This window comes from Micromys minutus (assembly GCF_963924665.1).
Source record: "Micromys minutus genome assembly, chromosome: 1".
Taxonomy (NCBI): Eukaryota; Metazoa; Chordata; class Mammalia; order Rodentia; family Muridae; genus Micromys; species Micromys minutus.
Window position 1 is genome coordinate 212,532,741 of NC_137969.1, and position 23,720 is coordinate 212,556,460.

Below are 23,720 nucleotides of genomic sequence, written 5' to 3' on the forward strand. Positions count from 1 at the left end.
ACTATGAAGGCCTATAGTCAACAAAGCTGGAAAATCTGGAGGAAATTGATGAATTCCAAGAAAGATACAAGTACTAAAGTTAAATCAGGACCAGGTAAACCATCTAAATAATCCCATAACACATAAAGAAATAGAGGCAGTCATCAAAAGCCTCCCAACCAAAAAAAGCCCAGGTCCAGATGGGTTTAGTGCAGAATTTTGCCAGACATTTATTGACGACATAATACCAATACTCTCCAAACTATTCCACAAAATAGAATCAGATGGAAAACTACATAACTCATTTTTGAGGCTACGATAACCCTCATTCCTAAACCACACAGAGACCCTACAAGAAAAGAGAACCTCAGACCAATCTCACTTATGAACATTGATGCAAAAATACTCAACAAAATCCTTGCAAAATGAATCCAAGAACACATCAAAACGATCATTCACCATGATCAAGTAGGCTTCATCCCTGGGATGCAGAGATTTAACATACGGAAATCCATCAATGTAATCCACCATATAAACAAACTCAAAGAAGAAAACTACATGGTCCTCTCATTAGATGCTGAGAAAGCATTTGACAAAATTCAACACCCCTTCATGTTAAAAGTCTTGGAAAGAACAGGAATCCAAGGCCCATACCTAAACATAATAAAAGCAATATACAGCAAACCAACAGCCAACATCAAACTTAACGGTGGGTAACTTGAAGCAATCCCACTAAAATCAGGGACTCAACAAGGCTTCCCACTCTATCCCTACCTATTCAACATAGTACTGGAAGTCCTGGCCAGAGCAATTAGACAGCTAAAGTAAATCAAAGGGATACAAATTGAGAAGGGAGAAGTAAAAACATCACTATTTGCAGATGACATGTTAGTGTAATTAAGCGACCCCACAAATTCCAGCAGAGAACTCCTACAGCTGATAAACAAGTTCAGCAAAGTGGCCGGACACAAAAATTAACTCAAACAAATCAGTAGTCTTCCTATATTCAAAGGACAAACATGTGGAGAAAGAAATTAGGGAAAAGATACCCTTCACAATAGTCACAAAAACTATGAAATACCTTGATGTGACTCTAACTAAGCAAGTGAAGGACCTGTATGTCAAGAACTTCAAACCTCTACAGAAGGAAATCGAGGAAGATCTCAGAAAATGGAACGATCTCCCATGCTCATGGTTTGGAAGGATCAACATTTTAAAAATGGCCATCCTACCAAAAGCAATCTACAGATTCAATGAAATCCCCATCAAAATTCCAACTCAGTTCTTCCCTGAGTTGGAAAGAGCAATGTGCAATTTTATTTGGAATAACCAAAGACCTAGAATAGGGAAATCCATCCTCAACAACAAGAAAACATCTGTGGGAATCACTATCCCTGACCTCAAGTTATATTACAAGGCAATTGTGCTGAAAACTGCATGGTACTGGTATAGAAATAGGCATGTGGATCAATGGAATAGAATAGAAGATTCAGAAATTAGCCCTCATGTATATGGTCACCTGATTTTGACAAGGAGCTGTAAACTTTCAATGGAATAAGGATAGCCTATTCAACAAATGGTGTTGGTCCAACTGGCACTCAGCATGCAGAATAATAAAAATAGACCCTTTCTTATCTCCTTGTACAAAGCTCAAGTGCAAGTGGATCAAAGATCTCCACATTAATTTAGATACACTGAAACTATTAGATGAGAAAGTAGATAAAAACTTAGAACTCATAGGCACAGGAGAAATTTTCTTAAACAGAACACCAATAGCTCGAGCTCTTAGGTCAAATATTGACAAATGGGACTTGATGAGATTGCAAAGTTTCTGTAAGACTAAAGACACTATCATGAAAAGAAAATGGCAGCTAACTGAGTGGGATAAGATATTTACCAACCCCACATCAGATAGAGGCCTAATATCCAAGGTATACAAAGAACTCAAAAAGCTAGATACCAGAGAATCAAACAACCCTATTAAAAAATGGGGCATAGACTTAAACAATAATTTCTCAATTGAGGAATATCGAATGGCTGAGAAACATCTAAGGAAGTGCTCAACATCCTTAGCCATCAGAGAAATGTAAATCAAAACCACCCTGAGATTCCACCTCACACCAGACAGATTGGCCAAGATCCAAAACTCAGATGACAATAGATGCTGGCCTGGATGCGGAGAAAGAGGAACACTTCTCCACTGCTGGTGGGATTGTAAACTGATACAACCACTCTGGAAATCAGTCTGGAGGTTCCTCAGAAAAATGGACATAGTACTACCTGAAGACCCAGTTATTCCACTTCTGGGCATTTACCCCAGAGATGCTTAATATACAAGGAAGATACATGCACCATAATGTTCATTGCAGCTCTATTTATAATAGCCAGAAGCTGGAAAGATCCCAGATGTCCTTCAGTAGATGAATGGATACAAAAATTGTGGTACATTTACACAATGGAGTACTACTCAGCTATCAAAAACAATGGCCTAACAGAATTTTCAAGAAAATGAATGCATCTAGAGAATATCATCCTGAGTGAGATAACCCTGTCACAAAAGAATAGACATAATATGCAGTCACTGATAATTGGATACTAACCCCAGAAAGCTCTGAACACCCCAGAAACAACCCACAGACTGTGTGAAGATCAAGAAAAAAAGAAAAAAAAAAGAATATATTTTAATTAAAATAGAACTGTATCACATACCCCTTTCCTTCCTACAGCCCCTCCTACTTTCTCTCCTATCTCCTCAAATTCATAACCTCTTTTCCTATATTATAGTTACATATATCCACATGTGTATGTATGTGTACCCACAAATAACAACCTTATCAAAATATATTTGTATACTTTTATGCAAAAATGCTTAAAAATCTGTACATTTATCTTTGTTTTTTAAAATAAAATTAAATAAAAGAAATTCTTAAGAAAATGGATGCATCTAGAGAATATCATCCTGAGCGAGATAACCCAGTCACAAAAGAACAGACATAATATGCAGTCACTGATATTGGGATGCTAACCCCAGAGGCTTGCACTCCCCCAGAAACAACTCACAGACTGTGTGAAGCTCAAGAAAGAAAGGAAAAGAAAATCCATTATGTTTACTCCTTACACACCAATGAAACTTTGACTAATTCCAGGTTACATCCTGTTTTACATGTACTTTATGCTCATTGTAACTAGTAAGATCTTAATGCACACTATCAAACCTTATAAAAAAATCCAAGCAATGGCAAAAATGTATTCTTATACTTTTATGCAAAAATGCTTAAAATTTGTACATTTATCTTTGTTTTTTAAAAAATAAAGTTCTTAAATAAAAAAAAAGAAAAGGTATACGTGCTGGCATACTGATATTATGAATTTTAGGTTTTAAAAGTATCATTAATGTCTTAATTGGGTTTATATTACTATGACAAAATACCATGACCAAAAAGCAAGGGTATTTTTATCTTAAACTTTCAGATCATAATTCATCATTGCAGGGATTCCAGACCGAACATCAAGCTGGACTGGAACCAGGAAGGCCAAGTTAAGGCAGAGACCATCAGTGGGTTATGCTTACTGGCTCGCTTTCCATATCTTGCTCAGTCAACTTTTGTATAGAACCCAAGACCACAATCTCCTGTTGATCACTGATTGAGATCTCCTGGAATTATTTTCTTAATGGAAGCTCCTGACTCACTAATGACTCTAACTTGTGTCAAGTTGACACACTTAAGCAGTCAGTACAATTAAGTATGGTATTATGCTATTAAAAAATATATTCGTATACTTTTATGCAAAAATGCTTAAAATCTGTACATTTACCTATGTTTTTTTAAATAAAGTTGTTCAATTAAAAAAAAGAAAATATATTCCTATAAAAGTCTTACACTGAAGAAGAAAGTGATAGGTAGTGGGAGTGCTTGGATACTGACACATTAAAGTCATCATTTTAAACCTAGAATTGTAGAAAATTTAAAAAAATGTGTATCCTTATAAATAGGCTGATTAGAGAGAAAGTACTACAGACTAGAGATGCGATTATCTTGGGCTAAGCAGTGATATCATAGAAAAAATATTAAGATGTATTTCTCATTAGAATAAAATAATTATCCAACTGACATTTGCAGTTGTTTTTAGCAAGCTGGCTCAAACTTAACCCTTATTATTTTTTCCTTATAACTTAATTTCACATATTTTGTAGTCCAGCAATTAAAATTAAGCGGAGACCTTCTTGAAGGAGCAAACAGTCTGCTTTGTAGTTCATTAGAGTCTGTCTAGCTGGGAGCACAGGTTTTCCTTGTAGCCCTTCAACTACTCAGAGGTGACTGTGAGCATAAATCACTGGAAGGATTTCATTAAACAGCAGTTTCTAATTCGAGAGTTCTGACAGTGAAGAGTCCACATTTTAAATAAACATCAAGGTGTTACTGATGTGCTGGTCTACAAGTCATGACCGTCAAGATTTAGGGAAAAACAGGAACATATGGGCCCAGCTCAGAGCAAATGGCTTAGATAGTAATGGATTACCTATGATGCATTGCTCTGTATGTATGTGTGTCAAGAGCATAATTTCATCTTTATAAAAGATTAAATCACATATACATGCAAAATATAGTACAAGACTTGCAGAAGTCACTTAGCTGCTTAACTACTGTACTTATAAAATGAACACATCATAGAAAGCCTAGTCAACCATAATGCGTACTTGTGGTAGGAAATGAAAGCTGCTTCTGTAATGTATACCATAAAATGTTATGCATTTTTATAAATATGGACCGCATATGGCAATAAAAGTCTTGGGTGGGTTATTTCCTTACCTAAGAAGTAAATTTTAAATGATGTTTTAGATACAAAATGAATGTGCCTCGTGTGGATGTCACACACATAATTTGTGAATTTGTATGTGTAGGGGGTGTATCACACACAATTTTCTCTCAATGATTACATGGTACATTTCAGTGACAGCTGAAGTAAACAAATGATGAAAATGCTATTCTTGTTTCATGTCTGCCTCAGTACTAAAAAACATCACACTTTCTGTGCTTGTGGGTATAGTGCTGGAGAATATAATTCTGTTTCTGGAGGAAATGTGTCCTTTCAGGGACCTGAACATACATAAACACACACACACACACACAAACACACACACACACAGACACACACACACAGACACACACACACACACACACACACACATGCAGAGAAAGAGGGATTAAAAAATAAAAGGAGAGGAGAGAGCCAGAGACATAGAAACAGAGACAGTGAGAGAGAGGATATTGAGAGCCAAACACAAAACCATACACACATATGCACTATGCAAGCCTGAAGATGGTTTCTGTGAGAATGGAAGATAAACACACCCTGCGTGTGTCTGTTTACTCATTCACTGGTACAGAATGCACTCTGAGAATCCTAAGTATATATAACATTATAATACTAGAAATGAAACCTTAAAACTTTCCCGTGTATACAAGGCACAATACAGTCAATATTTGTTGAGACATTTTGCATCTCCTCTTTGGTGTGTGTGTGTGGGGGGGCTCTTTCTTTAATTAAGCACATTATAATTTAAATAACATTATGATTATCATCACTTACCTCCTCTTATTTTTTTTCCAACCCAGTCAACCTCACCATACAAGTCCATTTCTCACATTCATGTGCTTTTGGTTTTTTCTGTGACCCATGAGTTTAGCCTTTTAGTGGTGTGACAGGAATAAAGTTCTGCTAAGAATATATACACACCCCTAACTCAGGCACTCAAACTACTGAAACAATGGACTCCCTAAAACTTGCCATCTTCCTGGAATTCCATTCCTTAAAAAGAAGAAAAGTAAAGCCTGACCCAGCCAGTGGGCAATTAGTTTTCTCCTGGAAAGAGGTTCGCAACTTCTTATAGCGCCGTCAAGAAGAGATAATGAAGGGTCACTGGCAGAGAGCACACTCTTGACAAGGACTGCTTGGATGTGTATTACTGTGAGCCACTACATAACCTTACTCTATGACCCTGAGGATGGACATGCTGGGTGGTGCCACTGATCTCTTTGGCTGTTTATTTTCAGTATGTTCACATTCAATAAATCCTCCTTTGTCTTCTTTTAATCTCTTAGGTTTCATCTTTCAATTGGAATACCTGAATGGCTGGTAGAAGCTGGCTAGAAAGAGCACAGGCTTAGACTCTAAGCAGAGTAACACTACTACCCCATTAAAAGGCAACAACAAAACAGAAAACAAGAAAAGAATCAAATTTTAAACATTCTGTATTTACAAGAGGAAACCAGCTCCTGTTTTTCTCTCTAAAAATAGAAACTTTCTTAATATTTCTCAACCATGGATTTGCAAAGATATACATATATAAAAAAAAAAAAAACCCATCCTCTGGAGTCCTAGGTTCCAGTATCGGAAGTTCCAAGGTCTAGAAGAAGGTCTGGAGTTTGGATTTTATATTTCTTAGTATATCACAAGGCTGGGAGATATTGTATGGAACCGATGAACACCTCTGTTCAACATCCACTTAGTCCATTTTAAGTCAGTTACCTTGTTTTCTGTTCACAAGGGAGCAGGAACTTCAAATGGACACCTGCTCAGGTGGTGACCACTGGTCTGTCTCATATGCTCAAGTGCTCATCACTAGTGACTGCCTGGTGTATACCAGATGCCTTTTCTCCCCGCCTTTTGGCATAACCTGTGTTCATCTGCCACTACAACTAACATTCTTGCTACTTTGTACTGAATGTTGTCTCTAACCCCATTCTTTATTGCACTTTTATGTCTCCATCATCTGATTCTTTGTCTGTGTAAACACATCTTACAATAAAAGCTTTGTTCCTGTTTTGTTTTGTTTTGTTTTGTTGAGACAGTCTCAAGTATCTCATCCTGTCCTTGATTCTGAGATGTAGGGAGGATGACCTTGGACTCCTGGCAGTTCCGGTGTTACCTGGTAATTCTGTCTCTACCTCTTTATTGCTGGGATTATTGGCATTCACCACCACAACCAGCTTATATGATGCAATACATAAAGCCTATAGCCCGGCTCATACTTGGCAAGCATTCTATCAGGTGAGCTATGTCCAAATCTCATTTTCTAAAGCAAAATGCAAACCTCTGTGTCAGACATACAATTTTTAGGGAACTCTGTAACCATTGTGGTCAGATTTCTCTTACAACTACAACTGAGACAAAACTCTCTCACTCATGTGTCACTATGACTTCTACCCTTAGTACACAACAGTGTCTAAAACCATGAATGCCACACTGTACCAGAAACTTCATTATTCAAATCAAGGTGATTCTCCAACCATAGATATAACAGTATAGCATTCTGTGAATCCTTCTTAGATTAAAATGGTCCTACTTAGTCATGTGGTAGGCTTCTTGCCCCTGAGATATCGATATTCCTTGAGTTTGGCCCAGAAACATATATTTCTCACAGTATGTAATGTGTAGCTCTGAAACCCACATGAGCAGCACTTTATTCTGAAATAACTCATACTATGTGGAATCTGTCTTGAAGTGTGCATTCACACAACCTATTCTAATAGAGTCACGAGCTTCTGAATTTAATATGTCCGAAAATGAAGTCAGAATCTTCCCAATGGAACACCCAGTGTTCTTAAAAGCAATGAATGGCACCATGAGTCAACTTAATCCCATAAATGTAAATGTATTCCTGCAGCCTCTTCCTCTCTAAGATCAACCTTTAGTTTTCTTTCACCATTATATCCTAAGATGTCTTCCTGGAAACCACAGTGTGACTGCTGTTATCTAAGGCCCAGAGTTACACTTCTTTGTCTTCAGATTTGTTCTCTGTATTCCTATCTAGATTCAAGAGACATGGAGAACCCTGCAAGAGGCCAACTGTAAAGTGTTACTTTCCTTAGCAGCACCTGTCAAAAGCCCCCTGGAATAAAATTCAAATGCAGTGTTTCTTCTTTAAAAATCTCCCTTCACCAACTCGTCATTACTTTACAGTTTAGCTTCATATGGGTTTTCTTTCAAATATAACTCTGAAGTTCTCAACTTTTCTTGAAGTTATGATTCTGAAAGGCTACTGCAATGTGTCACTATTATTCTATTGTTGGCTCTGTTTGTTTGTTTTCCCTTTATTCTTTCCAGAACACTTTCTGAGTACCTATGAGTCCTTGTTCAGGATTTTGTATAATAATAGCAGCTCAGATTTTTGACACAGTCTAACATTGAAAAGGGCTGTGTTCTTTTTGTCTGAAATAAGGTTAGGCATTTGGTTAACCTTCCTGATTGCAGCCATTTATCTTTAAAGATAACAGAAATGTGTGCGTCACAGAACATTGTGAACATTAAATGAAATGATGCTTGCAAAAAGCTTGGCCCAGTTCTTGGTGTATAATATTAATAACTGTTATATCTCATATGTTCCTGGAATGGCATCACTGTCTAAAAACTATTCTGGGTCACTGTCCCAACTATTCTCATCATCCCTCGACACTGCCCACATCATTGTCCCCAATGTGTGCAACCTTTAGATTTTATTTTCAATTATTCTGGGCCTTCTATATAATGAAGTGCTTCAGGATCAAAATGATAATCTGTTTTATTTACTACTGCAAGTCTGACATCTAGCTCAGGGATAACTCTTTAACAGCAGCAGTTAACATTGTGATAAAAGGAAAAGGCTTCAGAATTTAAAAGAATTATTTCCAACTGCACCGGGAGAGCATTTATCAAAACTGCTTATTACATAGTATGTGTGCATGTGTAGATGCCTGGACTTTAAACATGCCAGGGAAGAAATTTAACATGAGGTATAATTTATTTTCTATTTGAGATGAGTTTTAAATTTGAGATGATAATTTATATCACAAATAGTTCATTACTTGTAAAGAGTAAATAGATTCATAGATAAATATTATTAGGGGCTGCAAAGATGATTCAAATTGCTAAAAGCAATGCCTGCTTTTCCAGAGAACCAGAATTCAATTCCCATTTTACATATATATATATAGTCATTCAAGACTGACTTTCTATAACTCCCAAGGGTTTTTATGCTATTTTCTGATCTTTGTGAATACACCATACCACCTTGTGCATATACACACAATCAGGTGTATATACATTGTGCATATACACACAAATTCTTTAAAAAATAATAATATAAAATAAAAGGTTTTAAAGAAGATCTTCCAACATATTATTAGATAGAAAGAATGCATACAATCAAAAACCACAATTTAACTTTAATTGTTATGGTTGGAAATATTGAATATATATCAATAATTTCTTCAATGACCTACACTGAGCATCCTTTTTCATAAAATCTATATGAAAGCTACAATTTTCTACAGATGTTTTACCATTTCTATGATAAAACAATAGAAATTTTATTTTAAAATGTCTCTCATCATAAGGTAGATCCTCTTACATAGGTCTCTCCTGGGGAGCAACTTCCAGTGAGCAATTCTGAATTGGACAACACAATCCTGGCTTCTGTACTTTAAAAAATGGTGCAAGCTGAATTAAGTGGTGAAAGGTTTAGGTGAACAACTCTCCATGCTGAAATACTGTGAAGGTTAAAGGTTTGTAAACCAGATGGTTTGTCCTTTTGTATGAGGGAGCACAGAGCAATATGTACCTAACCAGTAAATGGATGCTTTAGGAAGGAAAATAAGGTACATGTCTTTTAGAAGGCAATTTGGAAAAATATTTGTATAGTTTGACCTAGTAATCCTTCTTCTAGAAATTCACTTTAAGAAATATTTTGAGAAAAAGAAAAAGCCCAGATGTGCATTAGAGTATTTTTCAAAATATAGAGGAAAAAATAAAATCCACCTAGATTTCAAATGTAGATGTCAAATGTTGGGTGTGTGTAACCCATAAAAACAACATTCTAACTTCAATGCATAAAATTATCCTGACACCTTATAAAAACAAACACAAGCACTTGTTTTGTATTGACTTCTGTTAGAGGTTAATTGTGTATGTATATCAACGTGAGTAAATAGGAATGCATGTTACTGATAAGCATTAGACTTATATAATAATAAACACTACTAACAAATTCCTTATAACATTTATACCTCATAAATGTATATTTAAAAACAAAAATTTTAAATCTTAGGTCTATAATATAATCTTAAAATATTATTTCTAAATCTGGCCTTCAGTAGACAGAGTTTTATAAACTGTAGTCTCATACTTTATATAGTATAAAAGCTATCGGTGAAATTATGTCCTTCTGCTTTTAGTTTTCTGAAAAGTCCCATGTATCCTAGGCTGTCCTCAAATCCGTTCTGAATACCTGAGTCTAACCTTGCCTTTCTAGACATCCTATCTCCACCTTCTGAGCCAGACTGCAGTCATGTTCTGCCCTTCATGATTATAGAAATGATTATAATTCATGCAGTGCTGGGATCACACTCAGGACTAGATGCATGCTAGGAAATCCTTCTACCAGTGGGCCATAGTACCAAGCACTCCTTATGTTTTCTATCAAAACACAATTTGCAGAAAATAATCATCTGTCTTCCTCACGTGCCTAATACATAGCTTTACTTATAAATATTCGTGGATTTCTGTGTCAGGTTGTGTGACTTCAGTTACTGAGTTCTAAAATTATAGCCTATAAAGATTAAAACATATTTTTACTTATTGGCATTATAACAATTGAAGAAAAGTAAGGTGTTATGTAAAAAAAAATATGTTCTGAGATCCTTTTTCTCATTATTATTATTCATTATTATATCTTTATCATCTGAATTAATTTGAAATAAGTCCACTGATCTAAAAAAGCTGAATTCAAGGATACATAATTCTGACTGTTTCCCAGCTCCTCACAGTCTGTATGACAAAAGCATGTTAAAGAACATCCATGTACTTCACATGCATTACTCATCCAGACTATTAAGTATAAAACCTACCCTGATTGGTGGAAAGCTCTTCGTCTGCTTACAGATGAGAAACATTTCAAACCAATATTGACAGGTAGGCGCTTGCTGGTTACTATGGTCATCACATAACTACCTAACATTTCCCAAATTTTAGATATATGTCTTTTAGTTATAACATGTTCTAAAAGATGGGCAAAAGATAAGGTTTACATTGTTTATAAAAGCAAAAGTTTTAACAATTCTACATTTAGAAAAGTTAACATTGAGGGGATCACTTACTTCTCTATTAAGATCTTCAAAAAAATAAAATGTAATTAGTATCTAATAATTTTAAGATATTATTTAGAATAGAATGAGAAATACAATAGAATCCAGAACATTAAAATGAATTAATTATGGCTTAAATTTAATGCAGAATGTCACATTATCTAAGAGGATAGGTTAACTAATACTGCTTTTCAAAAACAAGTGCTACAAAAAAAAAAAAAAAAAAAAAAAAAAAAAAAAAAAAAAAACATTTCTCCTGGGAAAATGAACTTAACTTAGAAAAACTTCAGGAGCAAAACATTACAAATGGTCATTATCTGTTACATATTCTATTTCTCTTACACCAGATGCTGATATCTGTGCTGGAGATTGTCAAAAATATCACAGGGTAAAAAGCAAGGACTGTGGTCATTGGAAAAAACAAAAACAAAACAAAAAAATTAACCTCCAAAACTCAATGGTCTCTGAAGTCAGGAGCAGTTTAGTCTTCAGAAATAATCATGCCCTCACCAAGGTGATTTTCTGTCAAGAAAAATATCCACACTTACTGTTGTCTTCCAGGGAGCATAGGTTTCATCTACAGCAGTGTGTGAAACATTTAAGAATATTGTGGGAAGGTGTTAAATTAGAAGAGATAAAAATAAACACACCTTATGCAAAACAGAATCCGAGAGACAGAATCTGATGGCCAGACACAAAATTTTCATTCAACGTATTCATTCAAAGATTTCCAGCTTAAAATTTTTCAATGAATAACTAAGAGGAAGGAACACAGGCTGAAATGTATTTGAGAACACTGATTAGGGAATAAGGTTTCCCAGTAACAGACAGCTATTTCTTGCAACATAGATTCTTATCATGTGTATGACCTTTTAATAGTGATATTATACTTTCAAAGACTTTGATCCTCTAGACTCATAGGCTCCTGAAGTATATGCATAGTCTTAAAGGTATGTTCAATTTTAGAATGAGGACAACAAAGTTTGCCACAGAAGTAGTAACTAAGTATGACTAGAATATACATAAATCCACAATGAAGCTCAAACATTCCTTTCCTGAACAAAAAAGAAGGTTTATGTTGATTCCCACGTTTGAAGTGATCATCAGAGTTAAATCCAGGAAAACTGCCATAAGGTGAGAGACAGTTACAGCAATTGAAGCAATCTGGTCCCCAGAATCCAGCATTAGTAGATGTACGCTTGTATGTAAATGCAACAACTTGAAGTGATTAAAAATATACCTAAATAGTATTTTTTTCATTATAACAAAAATAATCAATTGATACTAGACATTTAGTATCAATTTTTAATGCAAATAAGTCAGCAATTGAAGGCAAACCTAAATTTTAGTATTTTTTCCATAACTTGCAACATATTTGTTAGCATTCTAATTGGGACCAGCCAAGCTCTTAATGAGTGTCTGATCTTAGCCAATAATAAAAAATGAGCATAAAAATAATCAAAAACTGGTATGTGTTCATGCCCCACACAGATATTTATCAAAATCACCACTAAAATGTGTGCTTTGGTTTTCCTTCCACTTCCACACACTGGATTCAGGAAACTTTAGCAATCATGTACAAGAGTCAAAATGAAATATCTTGATCTTGCCAACATAGATGCTTAATAGTAAATTGGATATAAATATAGAATGTATAAATTTCTCTTATTCTATATAACAGATATTCTCTTAACAAGGTGAGAAAGTGTAACTTTCACATTGAAAGTTTTTTTTTCTCTTTAAAATATGTGCAAGTAGAGTTACTTAAAGAAATATGTTCTTAACATGATAGCTGTATTATAATTTCCTTCAGTCATTTCTACGTAGAAACTTCATCAAAACCTCTTACCACCAGTTAACCTGTTCAATGGACACTGAAACAATGAAAGCTATGCATAGCATCTCCCATTGAGAATGCAGGCTATTTTAATATTTGACTCCATAGGAATTCAGACAATAACAGAAGCTGTAAGTCACCTTCACTGAGTCCACATACAACTCTAAACAGTAAACTTTCCCTGTTCCTTTACACTACTTAATAACAAAAACTGCCTCTGTGTTGCTTCCTTCCCACTCTGAATTTGTTCACTGTGCTAAACCATTAGTTTCATGAATATATCCCTTCACTGATTGACAGCTACATATCTATACACACTGATGAGAACATGTTCCCGACACAATTTTCTTGATTTTACAAACTGGTCCATACTCTAGACTGAGAAGTAATCATATTTCAAATAGGTTTTTATTAATGTATAATGGTTTCTTTTTTATAATTTATTTCATTGGATATTTTATTTATTTACATCTTAGATGTTATCCCATTTTCTGGTTTCCAATCTGAAAATCCCATGTCTTCCTTCCTGCCCCTGCATCTATAAGAGTGCTCGCTTACCCACCCACCCACTCCTGCCTCCCTGCCCTGACATTCCCCTGCACTGGGGTGTCAAGCCTTCATGGGACCAGGGACCTCTCCTCCCACTGATGCCCAACAAGACCATCTTATGCTACATATGCAGCTGGAGCCATGAATACCTCCATGTGTACCTTTTGGTTGGTGGCTTAGTCCTGGGGGAGTCTGGGGGTCTGGATGGTTGATATTATGGTTTTTCTAATGTGGTTGCAAACCCCCTCAGCTCCTTCAGTCCTTTCTCTAACTCCTCCATTGGGGACCCCGTGTTCAGTCCAAAGTGGCTTCAAGCATCACCTCTGTATTGTCAGACTCTGGCAGAGCCTCTCAGGAGACAGCTATATCAGACTCCTGTCAGGAAGCACTTCTTGGTATCAACAACAGTGTCTGTGTTTGGTGTCTACATGGGATGGATTCCCACGTGGGGTAGTATAGTAGTTTCTTAAGGAATGCGTCAAAATCAACTCATAATAATTATTTTATCTTGGAAATAAACTTTATAAAATCATTTGAGTTTTAGGATTGCTCTTTAAGAACAATCTGATAAATGATACTATCTATATTTCCAAACATCAATTTATGTATACCTTTAGAATAATGGTTTTGTTCTAAACACACTGAATATTTAAATGCTGAAAGTTTATTACTTTGGCTATGTATTTTTTTTATTTTAAGAAAATATATAAAGATATGAGAAAGATGGCATTTTGAAATACTTAGCAATTTGTAGCATCTGTGAATCCAAACAGCATCAGGTACACAGCTAATGGTGAGTGACATGTAATGTCAGAAGTTCTGTAGCAGACAGAGATGAGGTAAATTCACAAAAACAGAAGTTTAGATTTGTAGAAAAATAGGGCCCTAAAGTAATACACCATTGAAGTTTTAAATTAAAAATATCTAAATACTTACAATAGGCTATGCATTCTAAGAATGAAATTTTAATTCAATTCATTAAACAATTCTCCTCAATCTGCTCATAAGTGATAAAGATGCACTAATTGTATATAGTTTGAATTCTCACCAAAGACCACAAACTGACTATATTTTTAGAGAGGAATCAAGTCTAACTCCAAAATTGAAACTCTAGGAAGTGAGAGAGAGAGAGAGAGAGAGAGAGAGAGAGAGAGAGAGAGAGAGAGAAAAGAAGAAGAAGAAGAAGAAGAAGAAGAAGAAGAAGAAGAAGAAGAAGAAGAAGAAGAAGAAGAAGAAGAAGAAGAAGAAGAAGAAGAAGAAGAAGAAGAAGAAGAAGAAGGTTGGCAGGCAGGAGGGGGACTGGAGACAGGGGAGGGAGAGGAGGAGAGGAATGGATAGAATAGAGGTAAAGAGAGGGGAAGAGAAGGAGGGGGACAGGGGGAGGGAGAGGAGAAGGGGGAGAAAGAAGGGGAACAGGGAAGGAGAGAGTGAGAGGGAGAGGTGGGGAGGAGAAAGGGAAGGGGGAGAGAAAAAAAGGGAAGTGCTGGGGTGGGGAGGGGGAGGTAGGAGGGAGAGGGAGAGGGGGAGAGGGAGGGAGAGAGAGAGAGAGAGAGAGAGAGAGGGAGAGAGAGAGAGAGAGAGAGAGAGAGAGAGAGAGAGAGAGAGAGAGAAGTGGTAGGGAGGAGGAGGGAGAGAGAGTGGGAGGGAGGGAAATTGTAAAAAATGTATTTTTCTACTGGTACAACATAATTTTTGAAATATCACTTTTTGATAGTTTTTTCCCTTCTGTGATAGTGTCACTTGAAATAACTAACTATAAAACACATTTTAAGAAATTTTCTAGAAACAAAGTTGATGATATTTGAGGAAATACTTGTTGAGAATGACAAAATTCTCAAGAAAGGTAGCTAGAACTTTAATAGTTAAAAAGTCTGCAACTCTGCATTAACATGAACTCAAATAGCCTGCTATATGAGACAGAAACCACCAAGTCGCCACAAAGAAAAATCTTGGCCAAAAAAGAGTTTTAGACAGAACAAAGTCTCATATCTCCAAGGATATATGTTCCCAAAGTGTTAAGTGCTTTGATTTCATTGTTTCTCCTGAATGACTTATCGTGTACATTACTGGCCTTGGCAAGGTGAATGACAACATTCGCAGATTCGGTGTCTGTGTGGTTACCCAAGATGAGATGGCACAATTCTGATTCTAGCATTGAATGGACTGGTGCCTACAAGTCTGTGCACAAAAACAGAACATGAATGTATATATAATATTCTCAGTCATGTGCATTCCATTAATATAAACCTAAGAACCATTTTGCAATCAAACTCATTCAAAATAAATTTAATAGAAGCAGTAGGCAAGAGAAACATATTTTTATGTTTTTATTCAATTTGATTGGGTATTCTTTGTATTTACATTTCAAATGCTATACCCTTTGCCCCCCCCCCCAACTCACTTTCCTCCTCCCCCTCAACTTGCCTCTTTGAAGATGTTCCCTCTACCAACCACCCTTCTCCACCTCAGTGCCTTGGCTCCTTGATGATGTTGTTCTTCCCATGAGGTTGCAAACCTTTCAGCTCCTTCAGTCCTTTATCTTTCACTGGGGTCCCTGTGTTCATCCCCATAGTTTGCTTCAAGTATCGTTCTCTGTATCTATATGACTCTGGAAAAGCCTCTGAGGAGACACCCATATTTGGTTTTTGCCAGTAAACACTTTTTTCCATCAGCAATATTGCTTGGGTTTGATGGCTCCTTAAGGGGTGGTTCTCCAAGTGAGGCAGTGTCTGTAGATCTTTTTTTCCAATACCTGCTCCTCTATTTTACCTTGTATTTCCTGCACTGAGTGTTTTGTTCTCCCTTTTAAGAATGACTGAGGCATGGACATTCTGGCCTTCCCTTTTTTTGGGGGGGGGGGGCTTCATAAGTTCTGTGGATGGTTTCTTGGGTAATTTGAGCTTTTTGGGCTAGTGCCCGCTTTTGAGTGTGTAGATATCATGAGTGTTCTTTTGTGACTGGGTTACCTCACTCAGGATGATAATTTCAAGTTCATTTCATTTACCTAGGAATTTCATAAACTCCTTGTTTTTAATAACTGAGTAGTACTCCATTGTCAGAATGGCTAAGATAAAAAAGTCAAGTGACAACAAATGCTGGTGAGGATGTGGAGAAAGAAAAACACTGGAACACTCCTCCACTGTGGTGGGATTTTAAAATGGTACAACTCTGGAAATCAGTCTGGTGTTTCCTCAGAAAATTGTATATAGTACTTCCTGAGGACTCAGCTATACCACTCCTGGGCATATACCCAAAAGCAGTGCCAACATCTAACAAGGAAACATGCTCAGCCATGTTCATAGAACCTTTATTTACAATAGCCAGAAGCTGGAAAGTACCCACATGTCCTTCAACAGAGGGATGGATACAGAGAATCAGATATAATTGATTCAAAGACAACAAATTAGAAATCTAGTTTTGTTGCAATAGAATATTGCAGCAAGAGAAATTTGTACTATAGTCACATGTATTATTGCAACACAATTTGCTCTCCTCTTGTTTCATTAAGAATGAAACAGAATCTACTGGAATTATTCATTAGTTGCTTACTTTCTGCCATACTACTTGTTGGTTGTGATTTTCATTCTGTGACAACACATAGAAATTTTACCCTAAGTTCTCTTCAGCCTTATTCTACACCATTGTTCAATTTAACAACTGCAAATTAATCCTAGTAACCTTTCCCACAGTATTCACTGTGCAACTTGAAATTATGTTTGCCACTTTTTTTTTTCAAAACACATTGTAAATCTTTTGATTGTGTGTATGTGTGTGTGTGTGTGTGTGTGTGTGTGTGTGTGTGTAACTTTCTCTTTAACTACAGCAAATGCTTTCTAAGGGAACTATGCAACCCAAGGTCAGTAATTTGTACTCTAGACTCCATACAGCATGGGGAAATACTCTTCTAATGACAGCCCCACAGTTCTGTACAGACACTGTGGCTCCAGAAAAAATCTCCTCAGAATACACAGAAAAAAATCTTAGAATGGCCACTAAGGCTTACATGGCCAGATGCTATTTACATCTCGGGTCTTAACCTCTATTATTTTATCTACTTCTATGGAGTTTGTTGTTCCTTCAGAATTTCAGTCACATTTCTACTTGGAGTCCTAATAATCACAGATTATTTGAGCTGGAAAGTCTTTATTTTACCTTCTTTATGTAATGTATGTGTTCAGTGGATGCCTACTTCATTTAAAACAAAACCAGCTGCTATTTTTCTTTATAAAGATGTGTTTATTTTTAAATTTATGTGTGACTATGTGTGTGAGTGTGTGTGCTTGCATGTGTATATCTGTGTGTGTGTGTGTGTGTGTGTGTGTGTATGTGTGTGTGTGATTACAGTTGCTCACAGAGGCCAGAAACATTGGCTCTTCAGAGCTGGAGCTCCAAGCCACCAGATGTGAGCACTGAGAACAAAATTAGGGTCCTCTGCAAGAGAAGCATTTGCTCTTAACAACTGAACCATCTCTTTAGCCCTGGTCTTCTAATATTAATTATTGTCTTTAAATCTCTTACAAATGCATAATGCATAATGTATACTTATGTCATTGTGCACATACATAGACAAAGTTTTGTTGTCTCAACACCACCACAAATTGCCCTTTAAGAGCACAGATATCTGTATTTTTTAGTTAGAAACATAAAGCATTAGGGAAGAATGTGCTCTCCCAGGACTCCCTTTCTAAGTTCTGCATCATGCCTAAGAGTACTTCTCTCATTGACCCATTCTGACCCAACAAAGTAACTGAACCTTTCTCCACTGCCTACTCCCACTTTTCATGCAGCTGAGATACTGTTTGCTTTAATTTTGTACAATGTGTAGTTGTGTAGTCTGGTCTTGTCACATGTCCCATCAATTTTCTATGCGTTGATTTCCACACACAACTACATTTTGACTCCCAAGGGTCATCAATCTCCTTAGATGGTGAATTAACATGTGATTTTTTTTATTTCTCTTAAAGATAGTTATTGTACTTTATATTGTATACTATGCTTTTTATTACTATATTTTCTATTCAATTCCTGCCATGGACCACTGATTTTGTCTCATTCAAGGATGCCTGCTTTAACACCAACACATCAAAATGTTAGTGCTCTGTAAAGGTTCATGTGCATGTGTGACATAAGTCACAACAAAACCCCTTTTTATGGACCATCTCTTATTTCCTTATTGACTCACACACTCTTAGCTCCTGGAAGAATGGGGTAGTTATCACAGATTATGGGATTAGTACCTTTAAGCACAGAGCTTGGCACAAGAAGGAAAGTGAATACAAATGGGCTGCGTGGATGGTGACCTGGAACCTCTCCAGTTTCCTTGCCTCCAGAACTGTGTCTACCAAGCCAAAGCATGCTCACCTGACTCTGGGTGCCTTTGAGCATTGACTACATGTTCAAAACTGAGGCTTCTATTTTCTTAACTTCTCTCCCTTAAGTTTAATGCCGTATGATCACTTTTCTAAGTTTTCCACATACTGAGATAACCCTTCGGAATTTGCCTCTGCATACCATGCAGGCATGGTTTTTGTTTGTTTGCTTGCTTGTTTTTAGTTTAAAAAACAAAGCAAAAAAAAAAAAAAAAAAACTTTTGTAGGCATCTTCTAGTTGTGTCTTCAGCAAAAACTCTCTTACTTGTCACTGCCACAATTATATTGATCCATGGCCTTGTTATTTCTCATTAGACTTACATAAATGCTTTACTTACAGTCCTCTTTACCCCCATTCTGTCACAGAAACTTCTCTATATTGTGGTTGTTGTTGTTGTTATTGTTTTGGCTTTGCTTTGCATTTGTATTTTTAATTTTTTGGTAAAGTTAACAATATCATATTATGTTCTGAAAATTGTCTATATATTTCTATAAATACTCCAAAATTAAGTTTCTAGCATATAATACATGTCGCACAAGAGCCTTACCTCCTTTTCAGATATCATCCCTGATTTTTACACTGTTTTTACCACCTATTAGGTGCATATATATTTTTGTATATATGAATGTATATGTATGGGTTTACATATTTACAAATGTATGCATAGATATATGGCACTTAAGATATTACCTAACAACTAATAAACATTTTCAAGTACTCAATATCTCTGGTTCTTTTACTTGTTTAAGCCCAGAGACTATATTAAGAAATTATATTCTACTATTAAGCAAACAGCCAAATGTAGAGCCTGTGCAATTTTATCTTAAACTTCCTCCATAAAATATTAATTTAAAAATCAGAAAAATGTTTTAAAGTACTAAAGTAAACCATCTTAATAAAATGTCTATCAAAAGTATTAAGGATAGTAAAATGGCCTATACCCACACATATGTAGCAAAGATGTAGCGTGGTCTTTATGTCTATTCCCCAACAGCTAGAACAAGGACTGTCCCTAACTCTGTGCCTGCTTATAGATCCTGTTGCCCTAAGTGGGCTGTCTGATCTGGTTTCAGTGGGAGGGGAGGTGCTTAGTCTTGTAGTGACTTGATAAGACATGGTGGGTTGGTAGACAGGGGCTGGCTCCTTTTCAGAGAATAGAAAGAAGGAGAACAGGGGCTTTTTGATGGAGGACTAATTAGGGGTGATATTGGGATATAAACTGAAGAAAGAACAAAGAAAGAAGAGAAAGAAAGAGAGGAAGAAGAGAGTGTGTGTGTGTGTTAAAGATTTTTGACAAGCAGAATGCTTTTTTTATCTGTGGTATTTCCTGTCAAATATATTTTAAAGTCATGCAGAAATCATTAACTCCCCATTTTAACATGTAAATCAATTATTCATCCAAGCAACAGCAGATTTACTGAAGGGAAGATACTGAAGTAAACAAAATGTCAATGGCTTCTCAATAGCTCCTAATTTTAATCCCTTAGAAATAGTTTAATATGCAAGGAAATGGCTTCCTAGATTCTGGAAGGAAACCTTGCATCTTTTTCTCATCACCCATTCAAATACAAGAAAGCAAGCATCCATTGACTGTTAACCTACCTGATGAGAGCAGTTAATCCCCCTTTAAAAGTTCTGCTGTGCATATAAAATTTCAAGAATTCATAATTTGGCATTTTCTTCATACAAGAGTAATCCTCTTTTGATTGAATAATAAAAAATGTTTTACTTATCATTTTATTCACAAAGATAAACTTGGGGGCAACCAGCACTAAAATAAAAATGCAGTAGTTTAGAATCTCTCGCTCATTTTTATTTAAATGTTTAAAAAATATATTGAGAAGGTAACTAACTGATTAAGTCAGTTTTAAAGAAGTACACTAATAGCTCAAAGTTCCTTAGGAAGGGCTCTCCTCTTGGGGTACAATTTGCATCGTAGAAAAAAAGAAATGAGGTAGTAAAAGGTCATTTGCTGGATCAGAGTATAGAGCAGATGTGTTTTCTCAGCCCTTGATCTTAAATGAGCATGTGCACATGTACATCAAGGTGAATAAGGTTGTACAATTCAGAGGAAAATGGTTTCTCTAAACACCAGGATCTGTGGTAGGCAGCATCCAGGCTCCTTGAAGATTTCCACACCTGATTCCACAAATCTAGGAATATGTACTATCTGCAAAATATAAAAGAAGACTTTTCCTACAAAATTAAAGATTTTAAGGTGTGGAGATTATTTTCATAGTGGATAGGGCCTAAAGATAATCACAGTGGCTTATATGACTTGAGAAGTGATTACCGAATAGGGTGAAAAGATTTGAAAATGCTACTCTTTGACTGGATTCGGAGAGTGACAAGGGGGCTCTAAATCAAAAACATAGAAGCAACCTCTAAAAGTGTGTCAGTAAAGCAGCATCTCCCTAAAACTTTACAAAAAAAAAAAAAAAAAAAAAAAAGAGATGCCTACAGGGTGAAAGGTATCAAGTCAACAGGCTCATAGGGGCTCAAAGAGACTGAACCGGCAATTATAGAACCTGCATAGGTCTCGACAAGGTCTTGTGTGTATATTCTGAGGTTGTTTAGCTTGAGGCCTTCATTTGATTCCTAACAGTCAAAGTGTGAGTGTGTGTGTGTGTGTGTGTGTGTGTGTGTGTGTGTGTGTTTGTGTGTGTTGGGGATATCTCTAACGTTTTGCCTGCCAATGGGACCCCCTTTTTCTCATACTGCACTACCTCATCTAGCCTTAATATAAGGGTTTGTGACTAGTTTTACTGAAATTTGTTATGCCATGTTTGGTTGATATCCTGGGGTGTCTAGCTCTTTTCTGAAGGCAAATGGAGAAGCAAGAGATCTGAGGGAGGGGAAGACTGAGCAGACGGAAGGGAGAGTAGGCTGCAGTAGAAATATGTCCTATGAGAAAAGAAAGAAAAAGAAAAAGAAAGAAAGACTCCTGTAAGATTTCAACCTTAGAACAATAAGATACTGTAGCAGGTTGCTTTACATCACTTGCCATGACTTGCTATTGAAGCACAGAGAAGGAAATGCACAATGTTTACAGCAGTTGGGTGGCCCATCTTCACACAAGTCTATAATTCAAGGTCAGTATGCCTGCCTTTACTTCTCAAAATTTCTGTTTGATAAATCTAACACACTATAGCTCTAATTTACTAATGTAACTGATCAAACAAAATTTAATCAGAGTGTAACCACGTCATTACATATAATTGTCAACTATTTCACGTCAAATCAATAACAACCAACATAAAAAAGGAGCCAATCTTTCTCAGTCTTGTCACATTTGAATAAGAAAGTTTCCATTCTGAAATGTGCTTAATAGCAAAGAGCAAGATTTGATTATGAACTTCTATAGTTTTTTGTTTCACCTGACAAATACCTATCTAAATCATCAAACTGTACTTTACATGTATACCTGAGAAGTCTCTATACACTAATTCTCTATTTCTATGCATTCTTCTATCTATACACCATCTCCAAGATTAGAACTCTGAGACTAGAAACAAAATAATTGATAAAAGAGGCTTTGGACTAATATTATAGGGGTCAGGATTCTTAGTCACACACCTGCAATGCACATAAACTTGGAGATTGGGCATGTTATTATTTTCTTGAGAATGTTAGCCAATTAGGGAAAATGAGAATTAGTGTATTTTTGTGGAGTGGAAATGGCAATACACATGTAGGACTCATACAATCGCCAAGTGTGATTCTTATTGTTAAATGGACAGATTCTGGCACATGCATAACAAATATATGGTGATATCTGAGTTTGGAGATGAATTCCAAACTTGGGAAATCTTATGTAAACTGTGCTGGGAATTGAAATTTAAGTTTAATGCCTACTTGCTCTTTAATTCCACATTGTTTTCTATGTTCACAGAGCTATGTGTAACACTTAAATTTTCTCGACTGTTTTGGCAAACTCTCTAGAACATTCTACTGAGCTGTGATACTTCAGTGCACTGAAGCACTACTGAACTGATGAAGTACTTTGTCCTCTCAGAAGAATGTTGATTATGGAAAGTACTGTTTATACTAAACATTTGCTCTGTGTTCTAAAGTCTCAGGTGAACATACAAATTTTATTCACTGACAAACTGTATATAAGACAGAAATACTTTCTTCCCTTTGCATTTACTTTCTTTTATTTCCTCTCCTTTTTTTCTTCTTTCCTAATTTTTACTTTGTTCCTTTACTTGATTATGTTTGACTCTGAAATGAAAGCCTCAATATTTTCTACTGTAGATCTTTAATTAACTAAGAAATTTTAAATGTGTGCATATATTTTTGAAGTCCCACATTATAAATTTTTTCTTAAAGTTTTCTATTATCTACATTATATATCAATCATTATATAAATGTTATATTTCAAAGGAATTATTGCATTTTTCCATAGTATTCACCTTTGTAATGTCATTTGACAGATCACTTTCTCCATAACATCATGTATTAACATGTTGTTAACATGTATTAAGTACAAGCCAATGATGTAAACAAAAATAGTTCATTTAAAATGCAAGTTGACTTTACCATTTGACTCAGAGAGTAGAGATCATAAAATTTTTTATCTTAAATGATTAAAACCTAAATGAAGAAACAAAATTAATATTACAAAAGCAAATAGTGATAGTCTTCTTTTGTGGACAAAGCAACCACATCATCTAATTGTGCAGTTAATTTATCTGCTGAGTACAGTAGAGTAGTATGTCGGGATGGAGAAAATGTTCCTTATGTGTCCCAAACATAATGTTTGTTAGTTGTTTTGACACCTGGGAACAGTAACTCTGAGATTTTACCAAACACATTTCAGCCACAAACACCATTCTATCATTGTCTTCATCTCATTTGTT

The 23,720-nt window shown here is 35.9% G+C and overlaps 1 protein-coding gene across 2 annotated transcripts in view; it reads right to left on the reverse strand.

Moving 5' to 3' along the window:
* Nucleotides 1–23,720, reverse strand: part of MDGA2 (MAM domain containing glycosylphosphatidylinositol anchor 2) — a gene marked incomplete at both ends in the record, with an annotated part of 768,432 nt that overhangs the window by 719,964 nt on the left and 24,748 nt on the right. The window lies entirely within an intron of this gene.